This window comes from Nicotiana tabacum, chromosome 5, assembly GCF_000715075.1.
Source record: "Nicotiana tabacum cultivar K326 chromosome 5, ASM71507v2, whole genome shotgun sequence".
NCBI classification, from domain to species: Eukaryota; Viridiplantae; Streptophyta; class Magnoliopsida; order Solanales; family Solanaceae; genus Nicotiana; species Nicotiana tabacum.
This window is the reverse complement of record NC_134084.1, coordinates 60,356,112-60,362,111: the sequence shown is the minus strand read 5'-3', so window position 1 is coordinate 60,362,111 and position 6,000 is coordinate 60,356,112.

Below are 6,000 nucleotides of genomic sequence, written 5' to 3'. Positions count from 1 at the left end.
ATTCAAAACATGTACCGGGCTCCGAAACTAAAATACGAGCCCGATACCATCAAGATCCCATGCCATTTCATTTCCAAAAGTCCTTATATTTTCCAGCAAATAATTTTCTTTAAAAATTCTTTTCTCGGGCTAGGGACCTCGGAATTCGATTCTGGGCATACGTCAAAGTCTCATATTTTATTACGGACCATACGAGACCGTCAAATCATGGGTCTGGGTCTGTTTACCAAAAATATTGGTCGAAATCAACTTTAATCAATTTTTTTAAAGGCCAAATTCAATATTGTTCATATATTTCACATAAAAGTTTTTCGAAAACGCGCCCGGACTGCGCACGCAAATCAATGAGAAATAAAATAAGCTTTCAAGGCCTCGAAACCCGGATTCATATTCAAAAATACAAGATGACCCTTTGGGCCATCACAATAAGAAAGGAATAAAGCTACACTAAAGTTGTCAACGCCATGATGGAAAAACTCAGAAATTATTTTGTTATTTCATTGATTTACTGCCTTGTTGTTGTTATATATCCTGTCATAAATATAGTAAGTTGTCAAACTGTCACGACCCCAATTTTTTACCTTATAATATCGTGATAACATCTAATCTTTAAAACTAGGTAAGCCAAACATTCATTGATAGCTTAATAGAAATAACAAAATAGAAATAATAGAATAAATTGATAAGTTCATATTAACTCCAATGAAGCATCAACAACATAATTCCCAAAATCAGTGGAACTAAGTCATAAGATCTACAGAATCTCTAAGATCTCTAATACACACTGTCTGATAAAAGAAAAAATAGTAATGCAAAAATAATAAAAAGTGACTCCAAGGCGTGCGAACATCGAGCATCTATACCTTGAAGTCTCCAGAAATAGTTGAATAATCACTAGCATCTGGCACGGGTTGATGTACCTGGATCTGTACAAAAATATGCAGAAGTGTAGTATGAGTACACCACAACGGCACCCTGTATTGCGATATTTCATCCTGTCTTGCTTTTATCTCATTATATATATATACCAGTAAGGCCCTGACCTGACCTCGTCACTACTCAATTGAGGTTAGGCTTGGCCGTTACTGGGTACTATTGTAGTGTACTCATACCCTTTCCTGCACATGTTTTTCATGTGCAGATCCAGGTACCTCCTACCAGCCTCGTTTTTAGTTGTGCAATTGCTTCCATTCCGGAGACTTCAAGGTACATCTGCCACGTCCGTAAGCCTCAGAGTCCCCTTCTATACTTTCCGATGTTGCTTCCCTTTTTTCTAGTACAGATGTATAGAATAGTTGTCAAAGATCTTAGAAGCTTGTGACTTACGGTGTTCCGGGTCCTAGGAGAGATGTGTACATTTCGAGAGTGATTATTGTATATGCCAAGCGGCATCTCAAATGGTTATTTAATTTATCTATTACTGTTAGTTGTTAACTTTTAAGTTTTTTGTTCTTTTTTCCGCAAATGCTAGGCTTATCTAGTCGTAGAGACTAGGTACCATCACGACGATTCACGGAAGAAGAATTTGGGTCGTGACAATATAACAAATACTAAATACTCTGAAAGCTAAAACTGATTCTGAATGTTCAATTAAACCTTAAAACTGAATGTTGAAAATGAAAATTATGTAAATATCTGATAATTGAAATTAAAGTTGAAAGTTGAGTTAAAATTTATATCTGAAAACTGAGATATTTTTGAAGAACTAACTTTTCTTAACATTATGCTTGACCCTCCGTACACGAGCATCTGGGAACACTCACAGGAGAGTGTTGATCTATCTCCCCAATAAACAAGGACACCTGCAAGTGTGAGATAGTTGTCCTATTATGGCCTCTAGTGGCACTCACACTCGAGGATGTTGGCCACTTTTTTTTTTAATCTAAATCTGAACGTGTTAGTACCTGCAAGTGGGGCTAGGTATCCCTGGCCGCCGTGACACTTAAACCCATGGAGATTGGCTACTTCTTCCTTTTTTAATCTAAATCTGAATAATATGTCTAAACAGTAGCAACCAATTGCACGCAATCAAGTAGTTACAATGCACCACAAAAATTCAATCATTTTCTTTTCTGGTTTGAACTCAAGGCTTGAGCATTACAAGAAACTTCACATAAGCAAATAATTGCACATACGTAAATAACTGCAATAAGTCATACTATCTAATATTTTATGCAATAAGTCATACTATCTAATATTTTAATTCCACAGAGGCCTTCAATTATATATAATGTTTATTCTAAAAAATAAGGCAAATAGTTAGCAATTTAATATGCGCATTCTAATTTAGCCCTTGACTTAGGGAAGACACCTCAAAGATCCTTCCTTTGTAGCAAGGCTAGCTTTCAATGTGCCAACCACAGTCACTCGTTATAATCTACATCACACAACTCAATTAATGTTGGTCCTATCTCAACGGAATTCAATTTCCCCCAATTTAAACTTTGGCTAAAAGGGCTTAACACCAAATCTTTGATTATTAGGTTTTGTATGAAAATTTGTTCTTTTGGTGTTTCTAACATGAATACAATATTTATAATTTTAATTCGTTTTTACTGTTGAAAGATAGAGTAAGAGATCACCTTAAAACTCAAAAAATCCTAACGTTTTCCTTATTGAAGGTTCTTGAGGTGTTCCTTAGAATTTAGGGATTTGCCAAGTGATTTTATGTTAGGAACTTGATTATATAATAAAAATCTATGTGTTTTCCCATGAATTGCTCACCTTTGAGTATGACATTTGTCCAACTTTGTACATGGCTATGCAGGAGAAGACTCCATGCTCAAAACCCTATAATAAGAGTCTTTCCCAAAATCTAAAATATATACCTGTATTGGGAAAAATTGAGTTTACATATTGAAGTGATTGAAAGATGACGTGTCATGACACGAAGACTGGTCAAAGAATGATGATTAGCAAAGAGGCACGAGTTGCAACAGATACGAGCAGAGGCACAAGTAGAGGCACGAGCAATTACTCAAAAGACTCGACGCTCATATATATTTAGATCTGCAAATTAAGGATAATGAATCTGACAGCACAAGAGAGTACAAATACAGTATGTAATAAGCATTAAATACTAAAAACGTTAGAGAATCTGTATTAAATTACAATGATTATGTAACGTAACATTTAATGCCTTTAATTGTCTATAACGGCCGGATTATGACAAAGGCAAAACGTATATCTTAGAGATAGGTATAAAAAGGAGAAAACTGGTCATTTGTAAGGACACGAGAAATCATCTGAATATACTGGTTTACTTTGTTTTCTTCTGTCTATCTTATTGTAAGCAAAATCAATTTCCTTTATTCATTTCTGATTATCAGTAACCCGAGTTCTTCTAAATTAAAGCTTTAACCGAAGTTCTACTTTTTGGTTAAACAAATTGGTTCCGTTACCGGGAATCTGATAAACTATTCTTTCTTAGGCTAAACTTTTTTTGTTGCATCAACTATGTCAAACATTAATGACAACACCCAAGGAAACTAAGGAAACCAAGGAAACCATCAACTCTAGGGGAATCCACAGGATGATCACACCCCGATCCCTTCTCCCCAAAGCTCCCCTCGGCGATCTCCAGAAGGCACTCTTGATGGATATCATGCAAATGGAAACACTCAATTTGAAAATGATGAAGCTATCAATGAAGCTTTGCAAAAGCTAATCGCTCAACAGTTCAATAAAGCTCTTGAGGCCTTTGTCAGCCAGTTACCTGTTGCACCACCAATGCCCACTCCAAATAACAACAGTTTGGAGAACCCTCGTTCTGGGCTTGCTAATTCAGGCAGTGGTGGAATCCCCAGCGAGTCACGAGAAGGAGAACCAGGTAACTTAGTCAATTCTGATTTACAAAATTTAGTATTAACATTGCAGAAACAGCTCAAGGAGCAAAGTGACTGCATAGAGCAAATACGTAGAGTACTACCTGTAATCAAAGGGATAGATATGGATAAATATTCACAACAACCTTGGAAGCCAAGTGCTGCTCCCCTCCCAATTCCAAAGAAATTCAAAATGCCCGATATTCCTAAATACGATGGAACAACTGATCCACGAGACCACGTGACTGCATTCACAACAGGCGTAAAAGGCACCAACTTGACCAAATAAGAAATTGAATCAGTATTGGTCAAAAAATTCGGTGAAACACTGACTAAGGGAGAATTAACATGGTATTCTCTTTTACCCAAAAATTTCCATAAATTCTTTTGCTAATCTTGCAGATTCATTTATCAAAGCACATTCGAGAGCTCAAAAAGTCAAAAAACGAATGTAAAATATTTTCAAAATCAAGGAAGGGGACTCAGAGTTGCTTAGAGAGTTCATGGATAGGTTCCAGTGTGAAAGAATGACGTTACCGCGTGTACCTGACAATTGGGAAACTATAGCCTTCACTAGTAATTTGAATGAAAAAAGCTCAGAAGCCACTAGGCGACTCAAGGAAAGTCTTTGTGAATTCCCAGCAACAACATGGAATGACGTTTACAACTGGTATAGCACGAAGCTAAGGATAGAAGAGGATATTATCTCACGGTCTCAAAAAGAGGAAAAGGTAAGTTCGAGACCGGCGAAAACCGAAAAAAGGTTCGGTAAAAACATGTACGAATCATATATGTGCCCAGCGGGAATAGATTCACGATCAAAACAAGACAATTCAAGGTATGATCATAGATCGAGGAATACAGAGTCGGGCTCATCATCAAGATTTGGGAATAATCGAAACACGCGAGAGTGGCGGGATGATGATAGAAACTTGAAGGCAAGATTCGGCGGTTATAATTTTAATGTGAGCACTTTCGATCTCGTAGCTATTTTAAAAAGCATAGGTGACAAGGTGTGGTGGCCAAAAGAAATGAGATCGAATCCAAACAGGCGCAATCCTGATCACTGGTGCGACTTCCAAAACGATCATGGTCATAAAATGACAGATTGTAGGTTGCTACAAGGCGAAGTTGATCACCTTTAAAACAAGGGTATCTCATCGAATTATTCAGTGAGAAAGGTAAGCAAGCATACATGAAGAATAGGCAGGAGCCCCCTAAACCACCTTCTTCTAAAAGGACCGTTAATGTTATAAGTGGAGGTGAAGACATCAATGGTGTGACGTACACAACAACCAATAAAGTTTCCAAAGTCACAATTACCGACGGAAAGTGGGTGCGACATGTCTTAGAGGAAGAAAGTATTATGTTTGATGATGCCGATGCGGATGGTGTATTATCTCCACATAACGATGCACTGATAATATCTCTACTTGTACATGATACTAATGTGAAATGAGTTTTGATTGATCCAGGTAGTTCCGTGAACATTATTATGCTAAAAGTACTACGCGAGATGCAAGTTGAAGATAAATTAATACCAAAAACGCATACTTTGTTTGGATTTGACAATTCCAGTGTTGCGATGAAAGGGGAGGTAATACTTACTACATTCGCAGAAGGAGTTGTCAAAGATACAAAGTTTCAGTTGGTGGATATGGAGATGGCTTACAAAATGATTCTCGGGAGACCATGGATCGACGAGATGGATGTCGTTCCATCGATCTTACACCAAGTAATTAAATTTCCATCACCATGGGGAATATGTCAAATCCGTAGGGATCAACAGACATCTAAGAGCATCAACTCTGTAGCAGATTCAAGTACGAGTAATGAAGAAAAATAGTAGTTATAGAATCTAGTTGAGGGTACCACAACGCAAACCTCAATTGAACAAGGGCAAACAGATGTGGACTCAAGGCCTGCTGCCATTCAAGAACCAGAGGAAAAAGAAAATATCAAAACTACAATTGAAGAACAGGAGGCTGTAGTGTTATCCACATAATGGCCTGAACGGAAAGTCTATGTAGGGGCCAATCAAAGCCAGGACATGAAAGATAAGTTGATTGAATTTTTGAAAACTAACGTGGATTGTTTTGCTTGGTCCCACTCTGATATGACAGGGATACCACTAGAGGTAATGACTCACAAATTAAATGAAGTCCCATCATATCCA